Source organism: Solanum verrucosum, unplaced genomic scaffold (genome assembly GCF_900185275.1).
Source record: "Solanum verrucosum unplaced genomic scaffold, falcon-dt-bn FXZP01000038.1, whole genome shotgun sequence".
NCBI classification, from domain to species: Eukaryota; Viridiplantae; Streptophyta; class Magnoliopsida; order Solanales; family Solanaceae; genus Solanum; species Solanum verrucosum.
In genome coordinates, this window is record NW_026020564.1 from 4,703,460 (window position 1) to 4,716,357 (window position 12,898).

Consider the following 12,898-nt stretch of genomic DNA (forward strand, 5'->3'; position numbering starts at 1 on the left):
GAATTTGAAGGCGTCTATTAGGAATAATACGGACATATTCAAAGTGAGATACTTCAATAGTGAACATACATGTCCATTGAGGGATAGGGTATTAAGTAAGGTACATGCTACTGTTGGGTTTGTTAGTAGTGTGACAGCTCTAAAGTTAGTGAATCATAAAAGAAAACATACTCCAAACGATATAATTGATGATGTTAGGTCACTATATGGAGTTGAAATTTCTTACCAACAAGCATGGAGTGCTAAAGAGTGGAGATGATAAGGGGTAAACCTGCATATGGATATAAACAGATGCCAAAATACATATATATATGTTGGAAATTGTGTATCCAAATTCATATATACCAATGCACAAGTCAGAAAAAATGAGTTTATGTATCTCTTCATATTATTAAGGCCAATGATAAGAGGGTTTGAGTTCTGTAGGCCTGTTTTGTTGATGATGCTTCACATCTTAGCAGAGCTTATTGAGGGGCATTTGTATCGGCAAGTACACTCGATGGGGCAGATATGTCATGTTGTTTATTAATTTAATTTTTTATGATAGTAATATAACATCCTGCAACAATTATGTATAAAGAATCATAATGTTGTGTGTTTCACTATTAAGGTTGTATATTGCTGTTAGTTTATGAAATTGTAGACACGAAAAATGATTGTTTATGGACATGATTCTTCCAACAGTTTAAAAATGTATTTGGTGATAGAGAACAAATGTGTGTTGTATCATATAGAAATGAAAGCATAATGAAGAGTGTAAGTATTGTTTATCCACATGTTCCTCATTTTGCATGCATATGGCACCTCTGGAAAAATGTGTGTACATACTTCAGGAGAAGCAGATCCATACTAAGTGATTTGTTCTATTCAATGGCAAAGGCTTATTGAAAAGATGATTTTGAAAAATTAATGGCTAAAGTGGAAAAAGTAGATGGCAGAGTTAAGAAGTATCTTCAAGATGCTTGGTATGAAAGGTGGGCTAGATCTCATGCAACAGTGAACATGGAGAGAATGATGACTTCGAACATAGCGGAATGTATCAATGGTTGCCTTGTTGATGCACGGAAATTACCTATTATAGACTTTCTGGAAGAAGCTAGAATTCTATTTGGTACTTGGAATTGCAAAAATCGAGAAATAACATCTTATACAAAGAAAACATTAGGGAGAAGATTTGAAGAAATATTGATTATAAACGCATCCAAATGTACGAAAATGAAGGTACATATCTGTATTACAGGTATTATGTTTCTAGCTTTACTTCTCATTATATTGTTATGTATACAAAATCAAAGTTTGTTTAATGTATCTCTAATTTTTAAACATTTGCAGGTTGTTGCATTTTCTGATTATATCTTTGTTGTGTATGAAGGTGGGATAAGATACATTGTTTGTCTTGAGAGGAAAACTTGTTCATGTGGTAGATTTTAACATGATGAGATATCTTGTGCGCACGCAATGGCTGTTTTCAAGAAGAGGAGTATTAAAGATGTACACCCCTACTGCTCTGATTACTATAAACATGATGCATTAACAAACACATATGCAGTTTCAATAGAACCAACGCCAGACAAGAGTGATTGAATAGCTTCGAAATGTGTTTTGGAAGAAGTCGTCTTGCCACCAAGATACAAAAAAATGCCTGAAAAGCCAAAAAAAAAGAGGAAGAAAAATCCAGATGAAAAGATTATCACAAACACGAACTGTTGTGGACAATGTAGACATGAAGGTCACAATAGAAGAACATGTACTTTCTTCCCGAAAGATTCTTGATGCTTGCTTTTTAGAAGTACTTTTATGCTTCATATCTAATAATTCTCAAATTTGATACTTTATTAAGTACTTTTAGGTTACTATTATATGATGCAATAAATGAAAATTGTTATGTATTGAATTCTGGCTACATTTTTTGATTATTAATTTCTGATAAAGTTAGTTTGGTATACATTGCGGAGTGTCTGATACTTAATTGTTTGTAAATTTTGTATGGGATATAATAATAGTATCAATAGTTGTGATGTGTGCCAAATTTAAAAGAGAAAACATGTAAAAAAGGTATCATTTGAAGCAATTATATATCATATACATAATATATTTTTCTAAATTTTGTATCTACTAATAATAGAGTATCGGAAGTTGTATTTTTTATCAATATTATATATCATATACATACAATTTTGATATTTGTGGACGCAATTGTGTTTCATGTACATAATAATTTTCTGGAAATTTAATATCAGGTTAAACAAAGTTAGAGTAATTTTAGAATCAATTTTGTGTATTTGCAATATCTTTGTGACGATGTGTGCCAAAGTCAAAAGAGACAACATGTAAAAAAAAAGTATCATTTGAAGCAATGATATATCGTATACATAATATCTTCTTTTAAATTTTGTATTTACTAATAATAGAGCATCGAAAGTTGTATTTTTTACCAATATTATGTATCATATACATATAATTTTGATATTTGTGGACACAATTGTGTTTCATGTACATAATAATTTTCTGAAAATTTAATATCAACTTAAAAAAGTTAAGAGTAATTTTGGTAATAATTTTGTGTATTTGATGCTTAATATCTTTGTAACTTTGGCATGAAATAATAAAATCGTATCAATTTGGGATGTTTGAATCACCTAAGTATTATGTACATAATATTATGTAAATGATAATGATTTCGTATCATCTGTTGTGATTTGTACCAATCTTATAAGATATAATTTGTACCATGTTGTGTGAAGGATAAAATTTTGTTATTTGTTAAAACAATTTTGTATCAGTTCACTGTAGTAGAAGCTGTAGTGATATGTATAATACTTATAATATACAAAAATTAATAAGGTATTAAAATGTATTGAAAACGAATTTAAAAGCGACATAAAAATTATGGACATAAAAACTCTTCAAATTTAGAAGTATGAATTACTTAGAAATATAATGTTGACCTGGGGAGGAATACTCCAAAACACTTAATGTATCTTCAAAACAATAAAACTTCATATCTTGACTGTAAGTCAGTAAATAAACTATTATTCTACATTAATTAGTTCATCATTTGTCAATGGAATGAAGACACCCTTTAGCCTTGTAGGATCATCATTCTCGCTAACGTATCCTGCCTTGGCCTTGTCGGTACCATATTTCCATAACAGTGTTGCATATCTTGAGCGAAGATAGTCACTTTGAAAAGGAATCGATGGGACCTTCATTTCGTCGCTCAGAAATTCAGCAAAAGTAGCTACATACGTTCCACAGTCACTACAAACAAAAAGAAGATACATTATTAATTGAATGAAATGTGTACATAAAGTTAGGTGGATACAATACTGACAGGCTATCGTTTTCTTGTTGCATAATGTCTCGAGCAAATTCCACCTCAAACGGACGTTGTGGACCCAACAATTCACCAATTTTGTTGTCTTTATATGCATTCAATGCTGTCCAATCAATTATGTCGGTTTTATCAAAGGATTCACTATTCTGAAGGTAGTTAGGAAGGATGATAGACAACTGTTTTGTCTCATCAGATTGAACTTTCTTCCTTGATCCCAAATATGAGTCATAAACTCGTATTAACCTTTCCCTTAAAACAACCACAACCAACACCCTATGAAATTCTTCGTCACAGTTGATTGAAATATATACTTCATCTACCAGATACCATGGTAAATCAGCAGGGACAAAAAATTCATTAATGACATATTTGATGGACCTTTCATATACAGATACAACATCAGCTCGGGCAATGTGTTCCTGTGTACTAAGAGTATCATCTGTAGGACTGCAATAATACATTTTGTACACATTATTGATATAGGACTTGAACAAACAGTTGCAGGTAGTGTATCTGTATTGATCCATGCTTCTTAGTTTTGACTTTTTGCGTAAATAGTAAAAAATTACATCTATATGCTGCAAAAATAAAGAAAAGAAGAACACAATACATAAAACAATAATATATGATAAAAAGTAGATGATACATATAACAATTGGCAAACATAAGTAGTAATCTGAATTTTTGAGTTACACATGTTAATTGTGTATCATATACATAATTGTATTGTATATTGTACCTGATCAGTCCAACATTTATATGAATGTGACATAGTATAAAATCAATTCTTGTCCAAAGAAAATGTGACAACAAAATCCATATAATCAAATTCAAATAGAGCAAATTTACCTCTATATTTATCCTTTGATGGATTCCTATGAGAATGATTATAGCAACATAAGAATAATTTAATACAAAATCAAAGTACAAACATACAATAATACGAAAACTTACTTATTCACATATGCTTTGCTATAAAGATATATTAATAAAAAAAACTTACTTATTTGCATGCGATTTGAGGAGTCCCTTCTGTATCCACTGGGAGTACTCTTGCATTAAACTGATGAAACTTGATAGGTGATGCCACATCCTTCAAATGGAGTATATGAGCGAATGTCATCATCTATTTTTCCCTTGCCCTTATCGCTGGATCCAAAAGTATTCACATAAGGAGACTGCGAAATTTTTGAAGGCATTCTGTTACGTGGAGTTGGAGTCTTTGTATCAAGATTGTGTGCAGACTCTTTGACTGGAAGTTGGGTGGGTAGCTGGCTGTCAAATAGAAAATCATCACTGTCGGTTAGCTGTAGAGGAATGATTACACTTAGTGGTGCGACATTAATTGACTCATTTGGAAGTTTGTAGACAATTGCATCTATGACTGCTTCAGTGCCAGATGAAATAGAAGCCGATGTAGTAGAATCCTACATGATATCAGGGAATTATAACAAAATATTACAATTTACATATGCAACTGTTGACATTTTTCAGTAAACAATTTTGAACCAGACTGATGTATCAATAATTACTGAATTTGAAGCATGTTTTTCAAAGTCTTGTTGAATTATATCAGCAATATCTTCATCACCGCTCAATATTTTTGTGTGTAATTGGGGGGATTCATGTACTGCATCCTCCTAATAAACAGAATATTACACAGCATTTTGATTTTTTTTAAAAAATAATTGATTATAAAAATTCAAAAACTCTTTACTTACCACTTCCTTATTATGAACAATCTCTTCTACTGGAACATGACTATGGTATGCTGTGGGTATAACATCTATTGAATCTTTCATAGCATGTTCCTTAATGGATGTCTCATCATTTTGTGTTTGTATATTAGTATATAAGGAAATATATCATAAAGTATCTATTAATGGTGATTCAAAAAAGAATATATAGTATCAACTGTGATTTTAGTGTATAATGTACATCCAATGATAAACAGAAAGGCAACGTTTGCTTCATTTTATGAATTAAAATTACTAAAGTATCAATCTTATTAAATGATACATTGTTAATAATTTTAATCGAATTAACTAATGATTAAAAGACATTAAGTTATATAATTAAATTGAAGTATCATATACATACCTTTGCAATATTTTCTTCGATAACATGTCGTTTTTCAACCTCCACAACAGATGCATCAACGTCATGATCAACAGTTGCAAAATTCATTTGTATGGGTGAAATGATTTGTTGAAAGAATTGATCAGAAGCGGATTGTGGATTAACATTATCTTTGTCTACTGAATCATCCACTATATGTGGCATAGAAATGCCACCATTGTCCTTCATGATCCAAAAAATCAGTATACACAAAACTGAAAAGGGAAGCTAAAAAATAAAAATACTACCTTATCACTTTTGTTATCTTTCGCGCCAACTGATTTCATCAACTCGAAATGATTTTTATAATTAATGCATCAAAAGCTCCAATTTTTTTGTCAACCTAGATTCAAATTAAGCATACTATGTGAAATTAACAATAAACATGAAAGTGTTTAAATGACATAGTTATGTTTACTTACATAAGACTTCATGTGACCCTTCAGTTCCTCAAGTCCTGCATTGTCCGAAATTGTTCTTCGAAAAACTATATTATGAGGAACACTAGATACATTATCGACTTGTGGCGGATGTGAATCCGGAGTTTGAAATGGATGATTCGGTTGCTCATCTGGTTGTGTGGCTTTGGGCACATTATTTTTTGTTGGATGTGCAACCTTTCTTCTCTTGGGGGTAGGGTGAATCCTGTGGTAGAAACTCGTGTGGATCTCCTTAACAGTTGCTCCAGTGGTTTTGATGAAAACTCTTCAAATCCAGGAACCTCGTCTGGTTGCACCTCCTTATGATTAACATTTGATGTGGCTGGTTGAGTTGGAGGTACATGACTGTTATTTGGTAAATCAAGTGATCTGATTTCCTCTTGAGTTGGTTGAACGTTAGAACAATCATTCTATAGAAACAAAAATTAAAACATCATGAGAACCAGTTAAATAATGTATCGCAAATAAAAAAATAAAGTAAAAAAGGTTGTTATGAACTAATTACCTCAGTAAAGATGTTTTCCATAAACATTTCAAATTTAGGCTTTGCACCCACAACTTTCCAATTGCATACCCTTGGTATACCATTTCCTTCTTTAATAGCTATCTCGTTATGTATTATAGACGCACATTCATTTACCCAGATATTAAGTGCGTATGGAAATCCATTCAAGCGATACACTTGTTTGTAAGGTTTGTACTCTTTCCTAAATGATTTCATTAACTTTGTGAAGGCAAGTTGTCCCCACAAAAACTGTTGATAGTTGCCATCTTCTACCATTAAGAAATCTTCAATAGGAATTGGTGCATCATCAAGTTGCGAGAATACAAATGTATGAATGAAATATAATATAGCCATCTAAAGGGCATCATTAGTGTTGTCCCAACCACCATATCAAAACGATCTACCAGCTGTCCTTTGTTTACATTATAATTTGGACCAGAAAAGTATCTTTGAACCAACCTACTAGTTTTTGAATCCGGATATGTAAAATCTTCAATATTTTCGGTACACTTCAGACCAGTAATAATAGCAAATTCCCTGATACTAAATTGCAATACATTTCCTTTGGCATGACGAATATGAATTTCTTTGTCTAAATTGTCATGCTCAACCTCTAAAAGATATAAACACTTGGTAATTTGTCCTTGATAGTGGCACTTGGGGATATTAAGGTATTGACCAAATATAATATCCTTAAATAATTTCATACCTTCATCCTTTATTAACAACACTAAGTTTTCATTAAAATTTGAGTTGTAAGTAGGACCAAATTTTAGGGGTTGCTTTGGAATATGTTTAATTACATATTTCATATTATGCAATTTCATAAACATAAATGATCTTGATCAATCAGTAAACCGATAAATGATGCATACATAACTAAAAGGGAAAGGCCAGATATTGATTCAAAATATTATGTTTCAGATCATTTTATACTACAAAATAACAATACATGACTGATAAACAAAATCATATAACTTATGTATATACACCGACTTATATTTATATATGATACAAAATGTTAACTACCAGATCTATTATATTATGTTTACGTATCATTCATGTGAATATCTATGAATATTATACATTGTACAACAAACAAGCTACATATCATACTGTGAATTGAACGCCTATCTTAGATACAATTCTCAACACAAAAATTTTGACAAAAAATAGTCTTTCATCGACAAACAACATTTGATAAAACAATCAGTGTTTTTGGGTAACAACTCCAGATTTCAATATATACAATAAAACTTTATTTTTCAACAATGTCTACATTAAAAGCAAAAGAAATGCATACCATGGGTAGTGTTGATCGAGAAATGGGAGGGGCAACCTTTCTACCCCTTTTCTTTTGAGTTTTTGCATCTTTTGCTTTAGATGATTCCCTCACTTCCTTTTTCGATTTTCTCTTCGTAGAAGTTTGATTTTCCATTAACGCCGGTGCGTGCAAACTTTTAGACCTCTGTTTTGCCCAGTTGGGGTCTTCTGAATAAAAAATTTGATCATTGTTAGGTGTTATTATTTGGAAAATTCCAATATTAAAAGACGGATGATCCGTATTGACAACTGATCCAAAATCGATTGAAACACAAATTAATTTTGAAAGAAAAATGAAGAAGATGATAATACCTATTTTGAACTTTGGACGGTTGAATAGAAATAGAATCATTTGAAAATCAAATTGCTTTGAATTTGGTAACTGATTTGGTAGTGGGGAAAGATTAGAGGCGAGATTTTGGGGATGAGAAAGGTCGGTTTTGGGTTCTTTCAGAATAAAGTATCCGGAATAGAGGGTTTGGGAAAAAATAGGGATTTTTGAATTTTTATGAAAGAGTAGGGATTAAACGAGAATATGTAAACATATGTAGTGTAGTTTAGTAATTTTGCCTTAAAACAGTTTGATTGTAATTATTGTTGCTTTAGTTTGTAGTTCTATTATTTTATATTTAGAAATAATAATATTTGAGGGAAAAGAAGACTTTGGGCTTGAATTGTGGAAATGAAAAGTAATGATTTGTGGAAGATCATTTTCTGGTTGGGGGATAATATGTAAAATAAATAAATTATGACTATGATAGTATGATTTGTATATTGAAATTTTATTATCAGAATTCGATTGTTAATATTTTTAATCAGATGGTTACATGTGTAACTTTCCCAAAAAAATTTGACAAATCTGTTTGTGATAATTTTACTGTCTGTTTTTTTTTCTTTCTTATACGGCATGTAATATTTGCATTGAAATTCAATTAATTTAGATTAATATCAAATAAAGCTTCATACAAAAGATAACGCTTCACTGTATCACATCTTTGATAGTTACGGTATAGTTTGTATCTTATTCTCATCCTTCAAATATCTTCTAGGTCCATTATTTATACACTTTAAATATTGCTTTGCTAGCTCAAGTAGAGAAGAAAAAATCCAAAAAGGAAACAGGTCACTTACTCACTGTAATATTAAAGTGATGATAGAATATATAGGGACAATAAATAGTTTTAGGAAATGAAAAGAATAATCATATTGTCAGTGGAAACTGATCTTGTATTTTTTCATTTAGTCCTCTTCTTTAATACACACCTGACATGATCATGAAAAAAATATGAATATTTTATTTTTAACTTTTTCAAAAGTTGGAATTGAAGTTGATCAAATTTTTTACAATAAATATTTAGAATATAAATGTTTTTTATTGAAAAAATGATATTTGATTTAAATATTAAAATCTAATTAAATAGGGCTATTTTTTTTTTATAAAAAATAAAATTTAAGATAAATTTTAAAAATACAATTCATAGAAGTGAAAACAATGTTTTGATGTTTTCAAATGTTGAATTTTGAATAAAGTGAACTTTTTTTAAAATATTTTGAATAAAAAATTCATAATTAAACGGATCATGTTCTCCTACTTGATGTTTAATATTTACTTTGACTTTTGACCTATTGTTTAATTTAAATTTACACTGAATAAAATAATAAAAAAATTTAAATCTTTCATTAAAAAATAAGGGGAAAAATGTCTGAAATATATCCAAACTTTAATCGAAATTGCTGTAACAATATTGAACTTTGGAAAGGACTTTTTACCCTTGCACTATTTAATAGAGTATTTTAAAGGTATATATGCGTCCACGCAGTGACGGAGCCAGGAATTTCATAAAGGGTGTCCAGAAATAGCACAACAAAAGCTCTTTTCAAAAAGTAGAACTAGTGAGATTCGAATACGAGCATTTTCTCATTCCAAGGAGGTGAAACCACTAAGCTATAACGGCTTGTTATGTTAATGGTGTTCAAAGTATGTTATTTAATCATTTTACTAGTATATACGGTATTTTTTTCCGACGAAGTGTGTCCAATTGGACACCCTGACCACCATGTGGCTACGCCACTGCGTCCACGTGGACATCATAAATATTGCATCATTATAGATAGTAGTGTGTCCACGTGGGCACATATATACCTTTAAAATACACTATTAAATAATGCAGGGGTAAAATGTCCTCCATAAAGTTTGGTACCGTCACACCAATTTCAGCCAAAATTAAAGTATTTTTCAGATCTTTTTCCCAAAAATAAGACATTATAGCTATCCATCACCACAGAATTTGCGACCCCTTGATGGTAAAAATTGTCCTTAGATCCCCTTTTCTTTCATTTGGTTGAGGCAAATTTACCTAAACTACATCATCATGTATAATAAAAAAACCATAAACTACTAACTAATTAAAACATATTAAACTATGATTTGTGAATATTTATAAGCAAAGAGATAAAAAGAATCATAATTTAATTAAAGGAAAAGGGTCTGATATACCCCTCAACTATGTTATTTAGGGCTGATATACCCCTCGTTATGAAAGTGACTCATATATACCCCTACTTATATACAAATGGCTCACATATACCCTTTTCTTCTAACGAAAATGAAAAAATAATAATTTTAGTTTAGTTTTTTATTATTTTTAAAAAAAAATATAATTCCATATGAGTATATTTAATTCTCCTCAAACATATTTTTTTACTTTTTTTTTGTTTCAATGACTAATTTAGATTTATTATTTTGATGGTCAAATTTATTTATGTTTCACTAATATTCTTGTAAAACTTATTATAGATGACCAAATTTTTTTCTTCAAATACAAAAATTAAATTACAATATAGACAAAAAAAAAATAGTTTTAAATTATAATATAGCCACAAAAAAATAGTTTTAAATTTTTTTCTTTACACTAAGGAATGAAAGTAAAAAATTAAATAAGAATAAGAAACTCAAATAATTATAATCAAAGAAGTCAAAAAATAAATTATGTATGAAAAGGATTAAAATATACTTTGAACTTTGCTAGAAGAATCATATATACCCCTAAATAATTTTTAAGAAAATTAAAAGTCAAAAATATAAATTTAAAACTAATTTTTTCACTTTCGTTAAATGAAGGGTATATGTGAGCTCATTTATAACGGTAGGGGTATATGTGAGCCGTTTGTATAACGATAAGGGTATATATGAGTCACTTTCATAACGAGGGATATATCAGCTCCAAATGACAAAGTTGAGGGATATATCAGGCCCTTTTCCCTTTAATTAATTGAAGGTAGCATGTTTATTTGGATAGCAAGAAGGATCATGGATGGTGATCCTGGTTAAGGTATCAAAGAAGGAAGGACAAATTCGACTAAAACAACAATTTATCAATAATTGAAGAATAAAGAAATACAGTTAACCTTTTACAAGGATCATCAAGTTGGTTTGATCTCCTAAATACGAGGTGATAAGTTCAAATCTTCTTACTTGCTTTTTTTATTGACTTTACCATGGAATTTGCCTAGTTTAATTTACCTCTTATATAATTTATGAGTCATTATATCAGAAAAAATTTTACCTCGTCTATCAACACAAAAAATAATAATACTATAAGGCCTTAAATACCAACTACAAATCTTCAAAATAATGCTACCACAAAAATCCATTTTCTATAGAAAAATGTGCCCTATTAATCAAATTTTTAAACAAGTAAATTAACCAAACTTTTAAGGGCCATTTGATATGAAGATAAGTTAAATAAAGTTATACTATAAATTAAAATATTTCATATGATTAATTATTTCATCATATTTATGAGATAATTTATTTATTATAATAATATAAATAGTAGATATTTTTCCAAAATAAAGTATAATGTATATTTTTACATTTTTTTTTCAAATTATTTTTCCTTTATCCCTCGTAAGTCTTATCAAACAATTACTTAGTTTATCAAAGCTACCATTTTTATTTTTTATTTTTAGATTAATTTGGACATGTAGTCCATTTTATTTATGCCTTAAAAAGGCCAAAAAATTCACCATACAAAGAAAATCCCTGAACGGCCCAACAGCCCATCGGGTTATTCATACAAGACCCATAAAATAAGGTTTCCTAATTTGTTCATTTGGCTCTTTCCACTTCTTCCTCTTCCACATTTCACTCTCTGTCCACCGTTTGAAGATGAGCTCAATGGAGTTCATCAACTTTGATTCTTCATCTGTGGGTGCTCAATTTCCTTCATGATCATCATGTTGTGTAAATCTTCAGCTTCCAAGAGGTTTGTGTTTCCTTCCCTTATTCTGTTCCCGTCTCTCCTCTTCAACTGAAATCTTCTTTCTTGCAGGTGTACTCTCCGATATGGTTCATGCCGAGGTTGACAGGGATTGAGAGCATTGCTTTTCCAATTGAAGCCGGATAGGAGTAGATTTGCTCCCGTGCTTCTGTGTCTCGATTTTTCAACTGGTAGCTTGCTTTGGATTCAGATATGGCTCCTTGACTCTCAACTTTTGCTGGTCCCTGTATCGATTTTTGTTGGCTGTCATAGCTTAGGAGTATTTCCTGTGCAACATTTTTGCTCCAAAAATAGATAAAATCTCCATTGTATAAAGTATAGTTGTGGAATCCTGTGGCTTCAATGTTGTAACTAAAAATGCTGACTGTTGTTATTGCTGTATATTTTCCTTGTTTTGATCCTAATTGATGGGACCTGATGTTTATCAATATTAAGAAGTTTTTTACCTAAACTTGGCAGTTGATGAAAGTACTGAAAAGCCTGTTTATTTTTTGTATTTATTGCCGTATTTGCTATGAAATCCGCTAACTGATTCGCTTCTCTAAAAACATGCCAAACTTGTACATTTATTTGCTGCATTATTTCCTGAATCTCTTCCACTTTCTCAACGATCTCCCATGGAATTCTCCAGCTCCCATTAATCATGTTTTTTAAGGCTAGTGAGTCTGTTTCCAGTCTCACTTGCTTTAAATCCTTTGCCAAACAAAAATGTAAGGCCTTCCATACCGCTGTTACCTCTGCTTCCATGTTGGTGGTTTCACCTATTCTGTGAGCCTCTGCATATATAAGATCTCCATTCCTGTCCCTTATACAATATCCGTATGAGCTCATCCCTGGATTCCTTTTACTAGCTCCATCAGTATTGCATGTCACCCACCCATCACTTGGTTTC

At 30.6% G+C, this 12,898-nt stretch overlaps 1 long non-coding RNA gene and 2 pseudogenes across 1 annotated transcript; 2 read left to right on the top strand and 1 right to left on the bottom strand.

The window, feature by feature from the left end:
- Positions 1–870: 870 nt before the first annotated feature.
- On the top strand, positions 871–1,773 carry LOC125810392 (uncharacterized; annotated as a pseudogene).
- Positions 1,774–3,032: 1,259 nt separating this feature from the next.
- LOC125810342 (uncharacterized) lies at positions 3,033–7,838 on the bottom strand (annotated as a pseudogene).
- A 4,013-nt stretch (positions 7,839–11,851) lies between these two features.
- Positions 11,852–12,457, top strand: LOC125810408 (uncharacterized). The gene is made up of 2 exons (XR_007441861.1): positions 11,852–11,991; positions 12,058–12,457. It is a non-coding gene; the product is annotated as an uncharacterized LOC125810408 (long non-coding RNA).
- The last annotated feature ends 441 nt before the right edge of the window (positions 12,458–12,898 follow it).